At 40.7% G+C, this 20,878-nt stretch overlaps 1 protein-coding gene and 36 non-coding genes across 37 annotated transcripts in view; 1 reads left to right on the plus strand and 36 right to left on the minus strand.

Annotated features, from left to right (window-relative positions):
• The window catches only part of LOC147165207 (ephrin type-B receptor 1-like), a 298,813-nt gene that overhangs the window by 122,302 nt on the left and 155,633 nt on the right, over positions 1 to 20,878 (plus strand). The gene's annotated exons all lie outside the window — the stretch shown is intronic.
• On the minus strand, positions 101 to 173 carry trnat-ugu (transfer RNA threonine (anticodon UGU)). The gene has a single exon. It is a non-coding gene; the product is annotated as a tRNA-Thr (tRNA).
• On the minus strand, positions 361 to 433 carry trnat-cgu (transfer RNA threonine (anticodon CGU)). The gene has a single exon. It is a non-coding gene; the product is annotated as a tRNA-Thr (tRNA).
• Positions 1,145 to 1,217, minus strand: trnat-cgu (transfer RNA threonine (anticodon CGU)). Its single transcript has one exon. It is a non-coding gene; the product is annotated as a tRNA-Thr (tRNA).
• On the minus strand, positions 1,407 to 1,479 carry trnat-agu (transfer RNA threonine (anticodon AGU)). The gene has a single exon. It is a non-coding gene; the product is annotated as a tRNA-Thr (tRNA).
• trnat-ugu (transfer RNA threonine (anticodon UGU)) lies at positions 1,932 to 2,004 on the minus strand. The gene has a single exon. It is a non-coding gene; the product is annotated as a tRNA-Thr (tRNA).
• On the minus strand, positions 2,716 to 2,788 carry trnat-ugu (transfer RNA threonine (anticodon UGU)). The gene has a single exon. It is a non-coding gene; the product is annotated as a tRNA-Thr (tRNA).
• trnat-agu (transfer RNA threonine (anticodon AGU)) lies at positions 2,978 to 3,050 on the minus strand. Its single transcript has one exon. It is a non-coding gene; the product is annotated as a tRNA-Thr (tRNA).
• Positions 3,502 to 3,574, minus strand: trnat-ugu (transfer RNA threonine (anticodon UGU)). Its single transcript has one exon. It is a non-coding gene; the product is annotated as a tRNA-Thr (tRNA).
• On the minus strand, positions 3,756 to 3,828 carry trnat-agu (transfer RNA threonine (anticodon AGU)). The gene has a single exon. It is a non-coding gene; the product is annotated as a tRNA-Thr (tRNA).
• Positions 4,278 to 4,350, minus strand: trnat-cgu (transfer RNA threonine (anticodon CGU)). Its single transcript has one exon. It is a non-coding gene; the product is annotated as a tRNA-Thr (tRNA).
• Positions 4,802 to 4,874, minus strand: trnat-ugu (transfer RNA threonine (anticodon UGU)). The gene has a single exon. It is a non-coding gene; the product is annotated as a tRNA-Thr (tRNA).
• trnat-cgu (transfer RNA threonine (anticodon CGU)) lies at positions 5,274 to 5,346 on the minus strand. Its single transcript has one exon. It is a non-coding gene; the product is annotated as a tRNA-Thr (tRNA).
• Positions 5,798 to 5,870, minus strand: trnat-ugu (transfer RNA threonine (anticodon UGU)). The gene has a single exon. It is a non-coding gene; the product is annotated as a tRNA-Thr (tRNA).
• trnat-ugu (transfer RNA threonine (anticodon UGU)) lies at positions 6,582 to 6,654 on the minus strand. The gene has a single exon. It is a non-coding gene; the product is annotated as a tRNA-Thr (tRNA).
• Positions 6,842 to 6,914, minus strand: trnat-ugu (transfer RNA threonine (anticodon UGU)). The gene has a single exon. It is a non-coding gene; the product is annotated as a tRNA-Thr (tRNA).
• On the minus strand, positions 7,366 to 7,438 carry trnat-ugu (transfer RNA threonine (anticodon UGU)). The gene has a single exon. It is a non-coding gene; the product is annotated as a tRNA-Thr (tRNA).
• Positions 7,628 to 7,700, minus strand: trnap-agg (transfer RNA proline (anticodon AGG)). The gene has a single exon. It is a non-coding gene; the product is annotated as a tRNA-Pro (tRNA).
• Positions 7,888 to 7,960, minus strand: trnat-cgu (transfer RNA threonine (anticodon CGU)). The gene has a single exon. It is a non-coding gene; the product is annotated as a tRNA-Thr (tRNA).
• On the minus strand, positions 8,672 to 8,744 carry trnat-cgu (transfer RNA threonine (anticodon CGU)). The gene has a single exon. It is a non-coding gene; the product is annotated as a tRNA-Thr (tRNA).
• On the minus strand, positions 8,934 to 9,006 carry trnat-agu (transfer RNA threonine (anticodon AGU)). The gene has a single exon. It is a non-coding gene; the product is annotated as a tRNA-Thr (tRNA).
• trnat-agu (transfer RNA threonine (anticodon AGU)) lies at positions 9,458 to 9,530 on the minus strand. The gene has a single exon. It is a non-coding gene; the product is annotated as a tRNA-Thr (tRNA).
• On the minus strand, positions 10,505 to 10,577 carry trnat-ugu (transfer RNA threonine (anticodon UGU)). The gene has a single exon. It is a non-coding gene; the product is annotated as a tRNA-Thr (tRNA).
• Positions 11,025 to 11,097, minus strand: trnat-agu (transfer RNA threonine (anticodon AGU)). Its single transcript has one exon. It is a non-coding gene; the product is annotated as a tRNA-Thr (tRNA).
• trnat-agu (transfer RNA threonine (anticodon AGU)) lies at positions 11,550 to 11,622 on the minus strand. Its single transcript has one exon. It is a non-coding gene; the product is annotated as a tRNA-Thr (tRNA).
• Positions 12,074 to 12,146, minus strand: trnat-ugu (transfer RNA threonine (anticodon UGU)). Its single transcript has one exon. It is a non-coding gene; the product is annotated as a tRNA-Thr (tRNA).
• On the minus strand, positions 12,596 to 12,668 carry trnat-cgu (transfer RNA threonine (anticodon CGU)). The gene has a single exon. It is a non-coding gene; the product is annotated as a tRNA-Thr (tRNA).
• trnat-agu (transfer RNA threonine (anticodon AGU)) lies at positions 13,382 to 13,454 on the minus strand. The gene has a single exon. It is a non-coding gene; the product is annotated as a tRNA-Thr (tRNA).
• Positions 14,166 to 14,238, minus strand: trnat-cgu (transfer RNA threonine (anticodon CGU)). Its single transcript has one exon. It is a non-coding gene; the product is annotated as a tRNA-Thr (tRNA).
• trnat-ugu (transfer RNA threonine (anticodon UGU)) lies at positions 15,462 to 15,534 on the minus strand. The gene has a single exon. It is a non-coding gene; the product is annotated as a tRNA-Thr (tRNA).
• On the minus strand, positions 16,771 to 16,843 carry trnat-agu (transfer RNA threonine (anticodon AGU)). The gene has a single exon. It is a non-coding gene; the product is annotated as a tRNA-Thr (tRNA).
• Positions 17,554 to 17,626, minus strand: trnat-agu (transfer RNA threonine (anticodon AGU)). Its single transcript has one exon. It is a non-coding gene; the product is annotated as a tRNA-Thr (tRNA).
• trnai-aau (transfer RNA isoleucine (anticodon AAU)) lies at positions 17,816 to 17,888 on the minus strand. Its single transcript has one exon. It is a non-coding gene; the product is annotated as a tRNA-Ile (tRNA).
• On the minus strand, positions 18,340 to 18,412 carry trnat-agu (transfer RNA threonine (anticodon AGU)). Its single transcript has one exon. It is a non-coding gene; the product is annotated as a tRNA-Thr (tRNA).
• trnat-ugu (transfer RNA threonine (anticodon UGU)) lies at positions 18,865 to 18,937 on the minus strand. The gene has a single exon. It is a non-coding gene; the product is annotated as a tRNA-Thr (tRNA).
• Positions 19,388 to 19,460, minus strand: trnat-agu (transfer RNA threonine (anticodon AGU)). Its single transcript has one exon. It is a non-coding gene; the product is annotated as a tRNA-Thr (tRNA).
• On the minus strand, positions 20,175 to 20,247 carry trnat-ugu (transfer RNA threonine (anticodon UGU)). The gene has a single exon. It is a non-coding gene; the product is annotated as a tRNA-Thr (tRNA).

Raw genomic sequence — 20,878 nt, forward strand, 5'->3', positions numbered from 1 at the left:
TGAGGAGGAATATTGGCTCCCAGAGACCCTAAATACAGACATGACAATGACGTACTACAAAATGTGCAAAGATTATTTGGTGAGTCAAAAATTCCCTAAAAGGCCCCAGTGAGAATTGAACTCACGACCCCTGGTTTACAAGACCAGTGCTCTAACCACTGAGCTACGAGGCCTTAAGTTTATAGCAACATGACTTACAAAAAGCAAATGAATCTGGTTCTGGCTAAACTAAGGTTCTTTAACAGTAACTATCAGAGTAGTGAGGAGGAATATTAACTCCCAGAGACCCTAAATACAGACATGACAATGCAGTACTACAAAATATGCAAAGAATATTTGGTGAGTCAATGATTCCCTAACAGGCCCCAATGAGTATTGAACTCACGACCCCTGGTTTACGAGACTAGTGCTCTAACCACTGAGCTACAAGGCCTTATGGTATTAGCACCATGACTTTAAAACAGCAAATTAACTTGGTTCTGGCTGAATGGTGAATTCCATTGATTGTAAAATTTAGAGTAGTGTGGAGGAATATTGAATCCCAGAGACCCTAAATACAGACATGACAATGCAGTACTACAAAATATGCAAAGATTATTTGGTGAGTCAAAAATTCCCTGAAATGCCCCAGTGAGAATTGAACTCACGACCCCTGGTTTACTAGACTAGTGCTCTAATCACTGAGCTCCATGGCCTTATGGTATTGGCACCATGACTTTAAAACAGAAAATTAAACTGGTTCTGGCTGAATGGTGAATTCCATTGACAGTAAAATTCAGAGTAGTGAGGAGGAATATTGGCTCCCAGAGACCCTAAATACAGACATGACAATGACGTACTACAAAATATGCAAAGATTATTTGGTGAGTCTATGATTCCCTCACAGGCCCCAGTGAGAATTGGACTCACGACCCCTGGTTTACAAGACCAGTGCGCTAACAACTGAGCTACGAGGCCTTAAGTTTATAGTAACATGACTTACAAAAAGGAAATGAATCTGGTTCTGGCTAAACTAAGGTTCTTTGACAGTAACTATCAGAGTAGTAACGGCGAATATTAACTCCCAGAGACCCTAAATACAGACATGACAATGCAGTACTACAAAATATGCAAAGTTTATTTGGTGAGTCAATGATTTCCTAAAAGGCCCCAGTGAGAATTGAACTCACGACCCCTGGTTTACGAGACCAGTACTCTAACCACTGAGCTATGAAGCCTTTCGGTCGAGGTAACATGACTTTAAAAAAGCAAATTAACCGGATTCTTGCTGAATAGCAGATTTAATTCACAGTAACTATCAGGGTCGTGGGGAAAAAAATCACCCCCGTGAAACCCTAAATGGAGGCATGACAATGCAGAGCAATGAATTATCTGCACTATATTGGTTTAGGTAAGTAATCACTGAAAGGCCCAGGTGAGAATTGAACTCACGACCCCTGGTTTACTAGACCAGTGCTCTAACCACTGAGCTACAAGGCCTTATAGTGTTGGCAACATTACTTTAAAACAGCAAATTAACTTGGTTCTGGCTGAATGGTGAATTCCATTGATTGTAAAATTCAGAGCAGTGAGGAGGAATATTGGCTCCCAGAGACCCTAAATACAGACATGACAATGCAGTACTACAAAATATGCAAAGATTATTTGGTGAGTCAATGATACCCTAACAGGCCCCAGTGAGAATTTAACTCACGACCCCTGGTTTACTAGACCAGTGCTCTAACCACTGAGCTACAAAGCCTTATGTTATCGGCAACATTACTTTAAAACAGCAAATTAACTTGGTTCTGGCTGAATGGTGAATTCCATTTATTGTAAAATTCAGAGGAGTGAGGAGGAATATTGGCTCCCAGAGACCCTAAATACAGACATGACAATGACGTACTACAAAATATGCAAAGATTATTTGGTGAGTCAAAAATTTCCCTAAAAGGCCCCAGTGAGAATTGAACTCACGACCCCTGGTTTACAAGACCAGTGCTCTAACCACTGAGCTACGAGGCCTTAAGTTTATAGCAACATGACTTACAAAAAGCAAATGAATCTGGTTCTGGCTAAACTAAGGTTCTTTAACAGTAACTATCAGAGTAGTGAGGAGGAATATTAACTCCCAGAGACCCTAAATACAGACATGACAATGCAGTACTACAAAATATGCAAAGAATATTTGGTGAGTCAATGATTCCCTAACAGGCCCCAATGAGTATTGAACTCACGACCCCTGGTTTACGAGACTAGTGCTCTAACCACTGAGCTACAAGGTCTTATGGTATCGGCACCATGACTTTAAAACAACAAATTAACTTGGTTCTGGCTGAATGGTGAATTCCATTGATTGTAAAATTTAGAGTAGTGAGGAGGAATATTGAATCCCAGAGACCCTAAATACAGACATGACAATGCAGTACTACAAAATATGCAAAGATTTTTTGGTGAGTCAAAAATTCCCTGAAATGCCCCAGTGAGAATTGAACTCACAACCCCTGGTTTACTAGACTAGTGCTCTAATCACTGAGATCCATGGCCTTATGGTATTGGCACCATGACTTTAAAACAGAAAATTAAACTGGTTCTGGCTGAATGGTGAATTCCATTGACAGTAAAATTCAGAGTAGTGAGGAGGAATATTGGCTCCCAGAGACCCTAAATACAGACATGACAATGACGTACTACAAAATATGCAAAGATTATTTGGTGAGTCTATGATTCCCTCACAGGCCCCAGTGAGAATTGAACTCACGACCCCTGGTTTACAAGACCAGTACTCTAACCACTGAGCTATGAAGCCTTTCGGTCAAGGTAACATGACTTTAAAAAAGCAAATTAACCGGATTCTTGCTGAATAGCAGATTTAATTCACATTAACTATCAGGGTCGTGGGGAAAAATATCACCCCCGTGAAACCCTAAATGGAGGCATGACAATGCAGAGCAATGAATTATCTGTACTATATTGGTTTAGGTAAGTAATCACTGAAAGGCCCAGGTGAGAATTGAACTCACGACCCTTGGTTTACTAGACCAGTGCTCTAACCACTGAGCTACAAGGCCTTATAGTGTTGGCAACATTACTTTAAAACAGCAAATTAACTTGGTTCTGGCTGAATGGTGAATTCCATTGACAGTAAAATTCAAAGGAGTGAGGAGGAATATCGGCTCCCAGCGACCCTAAATACAGACATGACAATGCAGTACTACAAAATATGCAAAGATTATTTGGTGAGTCAATGATTCCCTAACAGGCCCCAGTGAGAATTGAACACACAACCCCTGGTTTACTAGACAAGTGCTCTAACCACTGAGTTACAAGGCCTTATGGTATTGGTACCATAACTTTAAAACAGAAAATTAACCTGGTTCTGGCTGAATGGTGAATTCCATTGACAGTAAAATTTAGAGTAGTGAGGAGGAATATTGGCTCCCAGAGACCCTAAATACAGACATGACAATGACGTACTACAAAATATGCAAAGATTATTTGGTGAGTCTATGATTCCCTCACAGGCCCCAGTGAGAATTGGACTCACGACCCCTGGTTTACAAGACCAGTACTCTAACCACTGAGATATGAAGCCTTTCGGTGTAGGTAACATGACTTTAAAAAAGCAAATTAACCGGATTCTTGCTGAATAGCAGATTTAATTCACACAGGGTCGTGAGGAAAAATATCACCCCCGTGAAACCCTAAATGCAGGCATGACAATGCAGAGCAATGAATTATCTGCACTATATTGGTTTCGGTAAGTAATCACTGAAAGGCCCAGGTGAGAATTGAACTCACGACCCCTGGTTTACTAGACCAGTGCTCTAACCACTGAGCTACAAGGCCTTATAGTGTTCGCAACATTACTTTAAAACAGCAAATTAACTTGGTTCTGGCTGAATGGTGACTTCCATTGACAGTAAAATTCAAAGGAGTGAGGAGGAATATTGGCTCCCAGAGACCCTAAATACAGACATGACAATGCAGTACTACAAAATATGCAAAGATTATTTGGTGAGTCAATGATTCCCTCACACGCCCCAGTGAGAATTGAACTAACGGCCCCTGCTTTACAAGACCAGTGCACTAACAACTGAGCTACAAGGCCTTAAGTTTATAGTAACATGACTTACAAAAAGCAAATGAATGTGGTTCTGGCTAAACTAAGGTTCTTTGACAGTAACTATCAGAGTAGTAAGGGCGAATATTAACTCCCAGAGACCCTAAATGCAGACATGACAATGCAGTACTACAAAATATGCAAAGTTTATTTGGTGAGTCAATGATTTCCTAAAAGGCCCCAGTGAGAATTGAACTCACGAGCCCTGGTTTACGAGACCAGTACTCTAACCACTGAGCTATGAAGCCTTTCGGTGTAGGTAAAATGACTTTAAAAAAGCAAATTAACCGGATTCTTGCTGAATAGCAGATTTAATTCACAGTAACTATCAGGGTCGTGGGGAAAAATATCAACCCCGTGAAACCCTAAATGGAGGCATGACAATGCAGAGCAATAAATTATCTGCACTATATTGGTTTAGGTAAGTAATCACTGAAAGGCCCAGGTGAGAATTGAATTCACGACCCCTGGTTTACTAGACCAGTGGTCTAACCACTGAGCTACAAAGCCTTATGGTATTGGCAACATTACTTTAAAACAGCAAATTAACTTGGTTCTGGCTGAATGGTGACTTCCATTGATTGTAAAATTCAGAGGAGTGAGGAGGAATATTGGCTCCCAGAGACCCTAAATACAGACATGACAATGACGTACTACAAAATATGCAAAGATTATTTGGTGAGTGAAAAATTCCCTAAAAGGCCCCAGTGAGATTTGAACTCACGACCCCTGGTTTACAAGACCAGTGCGCTAACAACTGAGCTACGAGGCCTTAAGTTTATAGTAACATGACTTAAAAAAAGAACAGTGAGGAGGAATATTGGCTCCCAGAGACCCTAAATACAGACATGACAATGCAGTACTACAAAATATGCAAAGATTATTTGGTGAGTCAATGATACCCTAACAGGCCCCAGTGAGAATTTAACTCACGACCCCTGGTTTACTAGACCAGTGCTCTAACCACTGAGCTACAAAGCCTTATGTTATCGGCAACATTACTTTAAAACAGAAAAATTAACTTGGTTCTGGCTGAATGGTGAATTCCATTGATTGTAAAATTCAGAGGAGTGAGGAGGAATATTGGCTCCCAGAGACCCTAAATACAGACATGAGAATGACGTACTACAAAATATGCAAAGATTATTTGGTGAGTCAAAAATTCCCTAAAAGGCCCCAGTGAGAATTGAACTCACGACCACTGGTTTACGGGACTAGTGCTCTAACCACTGAGCTACAAGGCCTTATGGTATTGGCACCATGACTTTAAAACAGCAAATTAACTTGGTTCTGGCAGAATGGTGAATTCCATTGATTGTAAAATTCAGAGTAGTGAGGAGGAATATTGAATCCCAGAGACCCTAAATACAGACATGACAATGCAGTACTACAAAATATGCAAAGATTATTTGGTGAGTCAAAAATTCCCTGAAATGCCCCAGTGAGAATTGAACTCACGACCCCTGGTTTACTAGACTAGTGCTCTAATCACTGAGCTCCATGGCCTTATGGTATTGGCACCATGACTTTAAAATAGAAAATTAAACTGGTTCTGGCTGAATGGTGAATTACATTGACAGTAAAATTCAGAGTAGTGAGAAGGAATATTGGCTCCCAGAGACCCTAAATACAGACATGACAATGACGTACTACAAAATATGCAAAGATTATTTGGTGAGTCTATGATTCCCTCACAGGCCCCAGTGAGAATTGAACTCACGTCCCCTGGTTTACAAGACCAGTACTCTAACCACTGAGCTATGAAGCCTTTCGGTCGAGGTAACATGACTTTAAAAAAGCAAATTAACCGGATTCTTGCTGAATAGCAGATTTAATTCACAGTAATTATCAGGGTCGTGGGGAAAAATATCACCCCCGTGAAACCCTAAATGGAGGCATGACAATGCAGAGCAATGAATTATCTGCACTATATTGGTTTAGGTAAGTGATCACTGAAAGGCCCAGATGAGAATTGAACTCACGACCCCTAGTTTCCTAGATCAGTGCCCTAACCACTGAGCTACGAGGCCTTAAGTTTATAGTAACATGACTTACAAAAAGCAAATGAATCACGTTCTGGCTAAACTAAGGTTCTTTGACAGTAACTATCAGAGTAGTTAGGGCGAATATTAACTCCCAGAGACCCTAAATACAGACATGACAATGCAGTACTACAAAATATGCAAAGATTATTTGGTGAGTCAATGATTCCCTAACAGGCCCCAGTGAGAATTGAACACACAACCCCTGGTTTACTAGACAAGTGCTCTAACCACTGAGTTACAAGGCCTTATGGTATTGGTACCATGACTTTAAAAAAGAAAATGAACTTGGTTCTGGCTGAATGGTGAATTCCATTGATTGTAAAATTCAGAGCAGTGAGGAGGAATATTGGCTGCCAGAGACCCTAAATACAGACATGACAATGCAGTACTACAAAATATGCAAAGATTATTTGGTGAGTCAATGATTCCCTAACAGGCCCCAGTGAGAATTGAACTCACGACCCCTGGTTTACAAGACCAGTGCTCTAACCACCGAGCTACGAGGCCTTAAGTTTATAGCAACATGACTTACAAAAAGCAAATGAATCTGGTTCTGGCTAAACTAAGGTTCTTTGACAGTAACTATCAGAGTAGTGAGGAGGAATATTAACTCCCAGAGACCCTAAATACTGACATGACAATGCAGTACTGCAAAATATGTAAATAATATTTGGTGAGTCAATGATTCCCTAACAGGCCCCAGTGAGTATTGAACTCACGACCCCTGGTTTACAAGACTAGTGCTCTAACCACTGAGCTACAAGGCCTTATGGTATTGGCACCATGACTTTAAAACAGCAAATTAACTTGGTTCTGGCTGAATGGTGAATTCCATTGATTGTAAAATTCAGAGTAGTGAGGAGGAATATTGAATCCCAGAGACCCTAAATACAGACATGACAATGCAGTACTACAAAATATGCAAAGATTATTTGGTGAGTCAAAAATTCCCTGAAATGCCCCAGTGAGAATTGAACTCACAACCCCTGGTTCACTAGACTAGTGCTCTAACCACTGAGCTCCATGGCCTTATGGTATTGGCACCATGACTTTAAAACAGAAAATTAAACTGGTTCTGGCTGAATGGTGAATTCCATTGACAGTAAAATTCAGAGTAGTGAGGAGGAATATTGGCTCCCAGAGAGCCTAAATACAGACATGACAATGACGTACTACAAAATATGCAAAGATTATTTGGTGAGTCAATGATTCCCTCACAGGCCCCAGTGAGAATTGAACTCACGGCCCCTGGTTTACAAGACCAGTACTCTAACCACTGAGCTATGAAGCCTTTCGGTCGAGGTAACATGACTTTAAAAAAGCAAATTAACCGGATTCTTGATGAATAGCAGATTTAATTCACAGTAACTATCAGGGTCGTGGGGAAAAATATCACCCCCGTGAAACCCTAAATGGAGGCATGACAATGCAGAGCAATGAATTATCTGCACTATATTGGTTTAGGTAAGTGATCACTGAAAGGCCCAGGTGAGAATTGAACTCACGACCCCTGGTTTCCTAGATCAGTGCTCTAACCACTGAGCTACGAGGCCTTAAGTTTATAGTAACATGACTTACAAAAAGCAAATGAATCTGGTTCTGGCTAAACTAAGGTTCTTTGACAGTAACTATCAGAGTAGTAAGGGTGAATATTAACTCCCAGAGACCCTAAATGCAGACATGACAATGCAGTACTACAAAATATGCAAAGTTTATTTGGTGAGTCAATGATTTCCTAAAATGCCCCAGTGAGAATTGAACTCACGACCCCTGGTTTACGAGACCAGTACTCTAACCACTGAGCTATGAAGCCTTTCGGTGTAGGTAAAATGACTTTAAAAAAGCAAATTAACCGGATTCTTGCTGAATAGCAGATTTAATTCACAGTAACTATCAGGGTCGTGGGGAAAAATATCAACCCCGTGAAACCCTAAATGGAGGCATGACAATGCAGAGCAATGAATTATCTGCACTATATTGGTTTAGGTAAGTAATCACTGAAAGGCCCAGGTGAGAATTGAATTCACGACCCCTGGTTTACTAGACCAGTGGTCTAACCACTGAGCTACAAAGCCTTATGGTATCGGCAACATTACTTTAAAACAGCAAATTAACTTGGTTCTGGCTGAATGGTGAATTCCATTGATTGTAAAATTCAGAGTAGTGAGGAGGAATATTGGCTCCCAGAGACCCTAAATACAGACATGACAATGACGTACTACAAAATATGCAAAGATTATTTGGTGAGTCAATGATTCCCTCACAGGCCCCAGTGAGAATTGAACTCACGGTCCCTGGTTTACAAGACCAGTGCACTAACAACTGAGCTACGAGGCCTTAAGTTTATAGTAACATGACTTACAAAAAGCAAATGAATCTGGTTCTGGCTAAACTAAGGTTCTTTGACAGTAACTATCAGAGTAGTAAGGGCGAATATTAACTCCCAGAGACCCTAAATGCAGACATGACAATGCAGTACTACAAAATATGCAAAGTTTATTTGGTGAGTCAATGATTTCCTAAAAGGCCCCAGTGAGAATTGAACTCACGACCCCTGGTTTACGAGACCAGTACTCTAACCACTGAGCTATGAAGCCTTTCGGTCGAGGTAACATGACTTTAAAAAAGCAAATTAACCGGATTCTTGCTGAATAGCAGATTTAATTCACAGTAACCATCAGGGTCGTGAGGAAAAATATCACCCCCGTGAAACCCTAAATGCAGGCATGACAACGCAGAGCAATGAATTATTTGCACTATATTGGTTTTGGTAAGTAATCACTGAAAGGCCCAGGTGAGAATTGAACTCACGACCCCTGGTTTACTAGACCAGTGCTCTAACCACTGAGCTACAAGGCCTTATAGTGTTGGCGACATTACTTAAAAACAGCAAATTAACTTGGTTTTGGCTGAATGGTGAATTCCATTGACAGTAAAATTCAAAGGAGTGAGGAGGAATATTGGCTCCCAGAGACCCTAAATACAGACATGACAATGACGTACTACAAAATATGCAAAGATTATTTGGTGAGTCAATGATTCCCTAACAGGCCCCAGTTAAAATTGAACTCACGACCCCTGGTTTACTATACCAGTACTCTAACCACTGAGCTATGAAGCCTTTCGGTCGAGGTAACATGACTTTAAAAAAGCAAATTAACCGGATTCTTGCTGAATAGCAGATTTAATTCACAGTAACTATCAGGGTCGTGGGGAAAAATAGCATCCCCGTGAAACCCTAAATGCAGGCATGACAATGCAGAGCAATGAATAATCTGCACTATATTGGTTTAGGTAAGTAATCACCGAAAGGCCCAGGTGAGAATTGAACTCACGACCCCTGGTTTACTAGACCAGTGCTCTAACCACTGAGCTACAAGGCCTTATAGTGTTGGCAACATTACTTTAAAACAGCAAATTAACTTGGTTCTGGCTGAATGATGAATTCCATTGACAGTAAAATTCAAAGAAGTGAGGAGGAATATTGGCTCCCAGAGACCCTAAATACAGACATGACAATGCAGTACTACAAAATATGCAAAGATTATTCAGTGAGTCAATGATTCCCTAACAGGCCCCAGTGAGAATTCAACTCACGACCCCTGGTTTACTAGACAAGTGCTCTAACCACTGAGCTACAAGGCCTTATGGTATTGGTACCATGACTTTAAAACAGAAAATTAACCTGGTTCTGGCTGAATGGTGAATTCCATTGACAGTAAAATTCTGTCGTGAGGAGGAATATTGGCTCCCAGAGACCCGAAATACAGACATGACAATGACGTACTACAAAATATGCAAAGATTATTTGGTGAGTCAATGATTCCCTAACAGGCCCCAGTTAGAATTGAACTCACGACCCCTGGTTTACTAGACCAGTGCTCTAACCACTGAGCTACAAAGCCTTACGGTATTGGCAACATTACTTTAAAACAGCAAATTAACTTGGTTCTGGCTGAATGGTGAATTCCATTGATTGTAAAATTCAGAGGAGTGAGGAGGAATATTGGCTCCCAGAGACCCTAAATACAGCCATGACAATGACGTACTACAAAATATGCAAAGATTTTTTTGGTGAGTCAATGATTCCCTAACAGGCCCCAGTTAGAATTGAACTCACGACCCCTGGTTTACTAGACCAGTGCTCTAACCACTGAGCTACAAAGCCTTATGGTATTGGCAACATTACTTTAAAACAGCAAATTAACTTGGTTCTGGCTGAATGGTGAAATCCATTGGTTGTTAAATTCAGAGCAGTGAGGAGGAATATTTGCTCCCAGAGACCCTAAATACAGACATGACAATGCAATACTACAAAATATGCAAAGATTATGTGGTGAGTCAATGAGACCCTAACAGGCCCCAGTGAGAATTGGACTCACGACCCCTGGTTTACAAGACCAGTGCTCTAACCACTGAGCTACGAGGCCTTAAGTTTATAGTAACATGACTTACAAAAAGCAAATTAATCTGGTTCTGGCTAAACTAAGGTTCTTTGACAGTAACTATCAGAGTAGTGAGGAGGAATATTAACTCCTAGAGACCCTAAATATAGACATGGCAATGCAGTACTACAAAATATGCAAAGAATATTTGGTGAGTCAATGATTCCCTAACAGGCCCCAGTGAGTATTGAACTCACGACCCCTGGTTTACTAGACTAGTGCTCTAATCACTGAGCTACGAGGCCTTAAGTTTATAGTAACATGACTTACAAAAAGCAAATTAATCTGGTTCTGGCTAAACTAAGGTTCTTTGACAGTAACTATCAGAGTAGTAAGGGCGAATATTAACTCCCAGAGACCCTAAATACAGACATGACAATGACGTACTACAAAATATGCAAAGATTTTTTGTGGAGTCAATGATTCCCTAACAGGCCCCAGTGAGAATTGAACTCACAACCCCTGGTATACTAGACCAGTGCTCTAACCACTGAGCTACAAAGCCTTACGGTATTGGCAACATTACTTTAAAACAGCAAATTAACTTGGTTCTGGCTGAATGGTGAATTCCATTGATTGTAAAATTCAGAGGAGTGAGGAGGAATATTGGCTCCCAGAGACCCTAAATACAGCCATGACAATGACGTACTACAAAATATGCAAAGATTTTTTTGGTGAGTCAATGATTCCCTAACAGGCCCCAGTTAGAATTGAACTCACGACCCCTGGTTTACTAGACCAGTGCTCTAACCACTGAGCTACAAAGCCTTATGGTATCGGCAACATTACTTTAAAACAGCAAATTAACTTGGTTCTGGCTGAATGGTGAATTCCATTGATTGTAAAATTCAGAGCAGTGAGGAGGAATATTGGCTCCCAGAGACCCTAAATACAGACATGACAATGACGTACTACAAAATATGCAAAGATTATTTGGTGAGTCAATGATACCCTAACAGGCCCCAGTGAGAATTGAACTCACGACCCCTGGTTTACTAGACCAGTGCTCTAACCACTGAGCTACAAAGCCTTATGGTATTGGCAACATTACTTTAAAACAGCAAATTAACTTGGTTCTGGCTGAATGGTGAATTCCATTGGTTGTTAAATTCAGAGCAGTGAGGAGGAATATTGGCTCCCAGAGACCCTAAATACAGACATGACAATGACGTACTACAAAATATGCAAAGATAATTTGGTGAGTCAATGATTCCCTCACAGGCCCCAGTGAGTATTGAACTCACGACCCCTGGTTTACTAGACTAGTGCTGTAATCACTGAGCTACAAGGCCTTATGGTATTGGCACCATGACTTTAAAACAGAAAATTAACTTGGTTCTGGCTGAATGGTGAATTCCATTGATTGTAAAATTCAGAGCAGTGAGGAGGAATATTGGCTCCCAGAGACCCTAAATACAGACATGACAATGACGTACTACAAAATATGCAAAGATTACTTGGTGAGTCAATGATTCCCTCACAGGCCCCAGTGAGAATTGAACTCACGACCCCTGGTTTACAAGACCAGTGCTCTAACCACTGAGCTACGAGGCCTTATGGTATTGGTACCATGACTTTAAAACAGAAAATTAACCTGGTTCTGGCTGAATGGTGAATTCCATTGACAGTAAAATTCAGAGTCGTGAAGAGGAATATTGGCTCCCAGAGACCCTAAATACAGACATGACAATGCAGTACTACAAAATATGCAAAGATTATTTGGTGAGTCAATGAATCCCTCACACGCCCCAGTGAGAATTGAACTCACGGCCCCTGGTTTACAAGACCAGTGCACTAACAACTGAGCTACGAGGCCTTAAGTTTATAGTAACATGACTTACAAAAAGCAAATTAATCTGGTTCTGGCTAAACTAAGGTTCTTTGACAGTAACTATCAGAGTAGTAAGGGCGAATATTAACTCCCAGAGACCCTAAATGCAGACATGACAATGCAGTACTACAAAATATGCAAAGTTTATTTGGTGAGTCAATGATTTCCTAAAAGGCCCCAGTGAGAATTGAACTCACGACCCCTGGTTTACGAGACCAGTACTCTAACCACTGAGCTATGAAGCCTTTCGGTGTAGGTGACATGACTTTAAAAAAGCAAATTAACCGGATTCTTGCTGAATAGCAGATTTAATTCACAGTAACCATCAGGGTCGTAAGGAAAAATATCACCCCCGTGGAACCCTAAATGCAGGCATGACAATGCAGAGCAATGAATTTTTTGCACTATATTGGTTTTGGTAAGTAATCACTGAAAGGCCCAGGTGAGAATTGAACTCACGACCCCTGGTTTACTAGACCAGTGCTCTAACCACTGAGCTACAAAGGCTTATAGTGTTGGTGACATTACTTAAAAACAGCAAATTAACTTGGTTCTGGCTGAATGGTGAATTCCATTGACAGTAAAATTCAAAGGAGTGAGGACGAATATTGGCTCCCAGAGACCCTAAATACAGACATGAATATGACGTACTACAAAATATGCAAAGATTATTTGGTGAGTCAATGATTCCCTAACAGGCCCCAGTTAGAATTGAACTCACAACCCCTGGTTTACTATACCAGTACTCTAACCACTGAGCTATGAAGCCTTTCGGTCGAGGTAACATGACTTTAAAAAAGCAAATTAACCGGATTCTTGCTGAATAGCAGATTTAATTCACAGTAACTATCAGGGTCGTGGGGAAAAATAGCATCCCCGTGAAACCCTAAATGCAGGCATGACAATGCAGAGCAATGAATTAGCTGCACTATATTGGTTTAGGTAAGTAATCACCGAAAGGCCCAGGTGAGAATTGAACTCACGACCCCTGGTTTACTAGACCAGTGCTCTAACCACTGAGCTACAAGGCCTTATAGTGTTGGCAACATTACTTTAAAACAGCAAATTAACTTGGTTCTGGCTGAATGATGAATTCCATTGACAGTAAAATTCAAAGGAGTGAGGAGGAATATTGGCTCCCAGAGACCCGAAATACAGACATGACAATGACGTACTACAAAATATGCAAAGATTATTCGGTGAGTCAATGATTCCCTAACAGGCCCCAGTGAGAATTCAACTCACGACCCCTGGTTTACTAGACAAGTGCTCTAACCACTGAGCTACAAGGCCTTATGGTATTGGTACCATGACTTTAAAACAGAAAATTAACCTGGTTCTGGCTGAATGGTGAATTCCATTGACAGTAAAATTCAGAGTCGTGAAGAGGAATATTGGCTCCCAGAGACCCTAAATACAGACATGACAATGACGTACTAGAAAATATGCAAAGATTATTTGGTGAGTCAATGATTCCCTCACACGCCCCAGTGAGAATTGAACTCACGGCCCCTGGTTTACAAGACCAGTGCACTAACAACTGAGCTACGAGGCCTTAAGTTTATAGTAACATGACTTACAAAAAGCAAATTAATCTGGTTCTGGCTAAACTAAGGTTCTTTGACAGTAACTATCAGAGTAGTAAGGGCGAATATTAACTCCCAGAGACCCTAAATGCAGACATGACAATGCAGTACTACAAAATATGCAAAGTTTATTTGGTGAGTCAATGATTTCCTAAAAGGCCCCAGTGAGAATTGAACTCACGACCCCTGGTTTACGAGACCAGTACTCTAACCACTGAGCTATGAAGCCTTTCGGTGTAGGTGACATGACTTTAAAAAAGCAAATTAACCGGATTCTTGCTGAATAGCAGATTTAATTCACAGTAACCATCAGGGTCGTAAGGAAAAATATCACCCCCGTGAAACCCTAAATGCAGGCATGACAATGCAGAGCAATGAATTATTTGCACTATATTGGTTTTGGTAAGTAATCACTGAAAGCCCCATGTGAGAATTGAACTCACGACCCCTGGTTTACTAGACCAGTGCTCTAAACACTGAGCTACAAAGGCTTATAGTGTTGGCGACATTACTTAAAAACAGCAAATTAACTTGGTTCTGGCTGAATGGTGAATTCCATTGACAGTAAAATTCAAAGGAGTGAGGACGAATATTGGCTCCCATAGACCCTAAATACAGACATGACAATGACGTACTACAAAATATGCAAAGATTATTTGGTGAGTCAATGATTCCCTAACAGGCCCCAGTTAGAATTGAACTCACAACCCCTGGTTTACTATACCAGTACTCTAACCACTGAGCTATGAAGCCTTTCGGTCGAGGTAACATGACTTTAAAAAAGCAAATTAACCGGATTCTTGCTGAATAGCAGATTCAATTCACAGTAACTATCAGGGTCGTGGGGAAAAATAGCATCCCCTTGAAACCCTAAATGCAGAGCAATGAATTATCTGCACTATATTGGTTTAGGTAAGTAATCACCGAAAGGCCCAGGTGAGAATAGAACTCACTACCCCTGGTTTACTAGACCAGTGCTCTAACCACTGAGCTACAAGGCCTTATAGTGTTGGCAACATTACTTTAAAACAGCAAATTAACTTGGTTCTGGCTGAATGGTGAATTCCATTGATTGTAAAATTCAGAGGAGTGAGGAGGAATATTGGCTCCCAGAGACCCTAAATACAGACATGACAATGACGTACTACAAAATATGCAAAAATTATTTGATGAGTCAATGATAACCTAACAGGCCCCAGTGAGAATTGAACTCACGACCCCTGGTTTACTAGAATAGTGGTCTAACCACTGAGCTACAAAGCCTTATGGTATTGGCAACATTACTTTAAAACAGCAAATTAACTTGGTTCTGGCTGAATGGTGAAATCCATTGGTTGTTAAATTCAGAGCAGTGAGGAGGAATATTTGCTCCCAGAGACCCTAAATACAGACATGACAATGCAATACTACAAAATATGCAAAGATTATGTGGTGAGTCAATGATACCCTAACAGGCCCCAGTGAGAATTGAACTCACGACCCCTGGCTTACAAGACCAGTGCTCTAACCACTGAGCTACGAGGCCTTAAGTTTATAGTAACATGACTTACAAAAAGCAAATTAATCTGGTTCTGGCTAAACTAAGGTTCTTTGACAGTAACTATCAGAGTAGTGAGGAGGAATATTAACTCCTAGAGACCCTAAATATAGACATGACAATGCAGTACTACAAAATATGCAAAGAATATTTGGTGAGTCAATGATTCCCTAACAGGCCCCAGTGAGTATTGAACTCACGACACCTGGTTTACTAGACTAGTGCTCTAACCACTGAGCTACAAGGCCTTATGGTATTGGAACCATGACTTTAAAACAGAAAATTAACCTGGTTCTGGCTGAATGGTGAATTCATGTTGACAGTAAAATTCAGAGTAGTGAGGAGGAATATTGGCTCCCAGAGACCCTAAATACAGACATGACAATGACGTACTACAAAATATGCAAAGATTATTTGGTGAGTCAATGATTCCCTAACAGGCCCCAGTGAGAATTGAACTCACCACCCCTGGCTTACTAGACCAGTGCTCTAACCACTGAGCTACAAAGCCTTATGGTATTGGCAACATTACTTTAAAACAGCAAATTAACTTGGTTCTGGCTGAATGGTGAATTCCATTGATTGTAAAATTCAGAGTAGTGAGGAGGAATATTGGCTCCCAGAGACCCTAAATACAGACATGACAATGACGTACTACAAAATATGCAAAGATTATTTGGTGAGTCAATGATTCCCTAAGAGGCCCCAGTGAGAATTGAACTCATGACCCCTGATTTACTAGACCAGTGCTCTAACCACTGAGCCACAAAGCCTTATAGTGTTGCCAACATTACTTTAAAACAGCAAATTAACTTGGTTCTGGCTGAATGGTGAATTCCATTGACAGTAAAATTCAAAGGCGTGAGGAGGAATATTGGCTCCCAGCGACCCTAAATACAGACATGACAATGCAGTACTACAAAATATGCAAAGATTATTTGGTGAGTCATTGATTGCCTAACAGGCCCCAGTGAGAATTGAACACACAACCCCTGGTTTACTAGACAAGTGCTCTAACCACTGAGCTACAAGGCCTTATGGTATTGGTACCATGACTTTAAAACAGAAAATTAACCTGGTTCTGGCTGAATGGTGAATTCCATTGACAGTAAAATTCAGAGTCGTGAGGAGGAATATTGGCTCCCAGAGACCCTAAATACAGACATGACAATGACGTACTACAAAATATGCAAAGATTATTTGGTGAGTCAATGATAACCTAACAGGCCCCAGTGAGAATTGAACTCACGACCCCTGGTTTACTAGACCAGTGCTCTAACCACTGAGCTACGAGGCCTTAAGTTTATAGTAACATGACTTACAAAAAGCAAATTAATCTGGTTCTGGCTAAACTAAGGTTCTTTGACAGTAACTATCAGAGTAGTGAGGAGGAATATTAACTCCTAGAGACCCTAAATATAGACATGGCAATGCAGTACTACAAAATATGCAAAGAATATTTGGTGAGTCAATGATTCCCTAACAGGCCCCAGTGAGTATTGAACTCACGACCCCTGGTTTACTAGACTAGTGCTCTAATCACTGAGCTACGAGGCATTAAGTTTATAGTAACATGACTTACAAAAAGCAAATGAATCTGGTTCTGGCTAAACTAAGGTTCTTTGACAGTAACTATCAGAGTAGTAAGGGCGAATATTAACTCCCAGAGACCCTAAATACAGACATGACAATGCAGTACTACAAAATATGCAAAGAATATTTGGTGAGTCAATGATTCCCTAACAGGCCCCAGTGAGTATTGAACTCACGACCCCTGGTTTACTAGACTAGTGCTGTAATCACTGAGCTACAAGGCCTTATGGTATTGGCACCATGACTTTAAAACAGAAAATTAACCTGGTTCTGGCTGAATGGTGAATTCATGTTGACAGTAAAATTCAGAGGAGTGAGGAGGAATATTGGCTCCCAGAGACCCTAAATACAGACATGACAATGCAGTACTACAAAATGTGCAAAGATTATTTGGTGAGTCAATGATTCCCTAACAGGCCCCAGTGAGAATTGAACTCACGACCCCTGGTTTACTAGACCAGTGCTCTAACCACTGAGCTACAAGGCCTTATAGTGTTGGCAACATTACTTTAAAACAGCAAATTAACTTGGTTCTGGCTGAATGGTGAATTCCATTGACAGTAAAATTCAAAGGAGTGAGGAGGAATATTGGCTCCCAGAGACCCTAAATACAGACATGACAATGCAGTACTACAAAATATGCAAAGATTATTTGGTGAGTCAATGATTCCCTAACAGGCCTCAGTGAGAATTGAACTCACAACCCCTTGGTTATTAGACAAGTGCTCTAACCACTGAGCTACAAGGCCTTATGGTAATGGCAACATTACTTTAAAACAGCAAATTAACTTGGTTCTGGCTGAATGGTGAATTCCATTGATTGTAAAATTCAGAGGAGTGAGGAGGAATATTGGCTCCCAGAGACCCTAAATACAGACATGACAATGACGTACTACAAAATATGCAAAGATTATTTGTTGAGTCAATGATTCCCTAACAGGCCCCAGTGAGAATTGAACTCACCACCCCTGGCTTACTAGACCAGTGCTCTAACCACTGAGCTACAAAGCCTTATGGTATTGGCAACATTACTTTAAAACAGCAAATTAACTTGGTTCTGGCTGAATGGTGAATTCCATTGATTGTAAAATTCAGAGTAGTGAGGAGGAATATTGGCTCCCAGAGACCCTAAATACAGACATGACAATGACGTACTACAAAATATGCAAAGATTATTTGGTGAGTCAATGATTCCCTAAGAGGCCCCAGTGAGAATTGAACTCACGACCCCTGGTTTACTAGACCAGTGCTCTAACCACTGAGCTACAAGGCCTTATGGTATTGGTACCATGACTTTAAAACAGAAAATTAACCTGGTTCTGGCTGAATGGTGAATTCATGTTGACAGTAAAATTCAGAGTCGTGAGGAGGAATATTGGCTCCCAGAGACCCTAAATACAGACATGACAATGACGTACTACAAAATATGCAAAAATTATTTGGTGAGTCAATGATAACCTAACAGGCCCCAGTGAGAATTGAACTCACGACCCCTGGATTACTAGACTAGTGGTCTAACCACTGAGCTACAAAGCCTTATGGTATTGGCAACATTACTTTAAAACAGCAAATTAACTTGGTTCTGGCTGAATGGTGAAATCCATTGGTTGTTAAATTCAGAGCAGTGAGGAGGAATATTTGCTCCCAGAGACCCTAAATACAGACATGACAATGCAATACTACAAAATATGCAAAGATTATGTGGTGAGTCAATGATACCCTAACAGGCCCCAGTGAGAATTGAACTCACGACCCCTGGTTTACAAGACCAGTGCTCTAACCACTGAGCTACGAGGCCTTAAGTTTATAGTAACATGACTTACAAAAAGCAAATTAACCTGGTTCTGGCTAAACTAAGGTTCTTTGACAGTAACTATCAGAGTAGTGAGGAGGAATATTAACTCCTAGAGACCCTAAATATAGACATGACAATGCAGTACTACAAAATATGCAAATAATATTTGGTGAGTCAATGATTCCCTAACAGGCCCCAGTGAGTATTGAACTCACTACCCCTGGTTTACTAGACTAGTGCTCTAACCACTGAGCTACAAGGCCTTATGGTATTGGAACCATGACTTTAAAACAGAAAATTAACCTGGTTCTGGCTGAATGGTGAATTCATGTTGACAGTAAAATTCAGAGTAGTGAGGAGGAATATTGGCTCCCAGAGACCCTAAATACAGACATGACAATGACGTACTACAAAATATGCAAAGATTATTTGGTGAGTCAATGATAACCTAACAGGCCCCAGTGAGAATTGAACTCACGACCCCTGGTTTACTAGACCAGTGCTCTAACCACTAAGCTACAAAGCCTTATGATTTCGGCAACATTACTTTAAAACAGCAAATTAACTTGGTTCTGGCTGAATGGTGAATTCCATTGACAGTAATATTCAGAGTTGTGAGGAGGAATATTGGCTCCCAGAGACCCTAAATACAGACATGACAATGACGTACTACAAAATATGCAAAGATTATTTGGTGAGTCAATGATACCCTAACAGGCCCCAGTGAGAATTGAACTCACGACCCCTGGTTTACTAGACCAGTGATCTAACCACTGAGCTACAAAGCCTTATGGTATTGGCAACATTACTTTAAAACAGCAAATTAACTTGGTTCTGGCTGAATGGTGAATTCCATTGGTTGTTAAATTCAGAGCAGTGAGAAGGAATATTGGCTCCCAGAGACCCTAAATACAGACATGACAATGCAGTACTACAAAATATGCAAAGAATATTTGGTGAGTCAATGATTCCCTAACAGGCCCCAGTGAGTATTGAACTCACGACCCCTGGTTTACTAGACTAGTGCTCTAATCACTGAGCTACAAGGCCTTATGGTATTGGCACCATGACTTTAAAACAGAAAATTAACCTGGTTCTGGCTGAATGGTGAATTCATGTTGACACTAAAATTCAGAGTAGTGAGGAGGAATATTGGCTCCCAGAGACCCTAAATACAGACATGACAATGACGTACTACAAAATATGCAAAGATCACTTGGTGAGTCAATGATTCCCTCACAGGCCCCAGTGAGAATTGAACTCACGACCCCTGGTTTACAAGACCAGTGCTCTAACCACTGAGCTACGAGGCCTTAAGTTTATAGTAACATGACTTACAAAAAGCAAATGAATCTGGTTCTGGCTAAACTAAGGTTCTTTGACAGTAACTATCAGAGTAGTAAGGGCGAATATTAACTCCCAGAGACCCTAAATACAGACATGACAATGACGTACTACAAAATATGCAAATATTTTATGTGAGTCAATGATTCCCTAACAGGCCCCAGTGAGAATTGAACTCACGACCCCTGGTATACTAGACCAGTGCCCTAACCACTGAGCTACAAAGCCTTACGGTATTGGCAACATTACTTTAAAACAGCAAATTAACTTGGTTCTGGCTGAATGGTGAATTCGATTGATTGTAAAATTCAGAGGAGTGAGGAGGAATATTGGCTCCCAGAGACCCTAAATACAGACATGACAATGCAGTACTACAAAATATGCAAAGATTATTTGGTGAGTCAATGATTCCCTAACAGGCCCCAGTGAGAATTGAACTCACGACCCCTGGTATACTAGACGAGTGCTCTAACCACTGAGCTACAAAGCCTTACGGTGTTGCCAAAATTACTTTAAAACAGCAAATTAACTTGGTTCTGGCTGAATGGTGAATTCGATTGATTGTAAAATTCAGAGGAGTGAGGAGGAATATTGGCTCCC

This window comes from Leptonotus elevatus, chromosome 11 (genome assembly GCF_054856555.1).
Source record: "Leptonotus elevatus isolate MCC_2025b chromosome 11, RoL_Lele_1.0, whole genome shotgun sequence".
Lineage (NCBI taxonomy): Eukaryota > Metazoa > Chordata > Actinopteri > Syngnathiformes > Syngnathidae > Leptonotus > Leptonotus elevatus.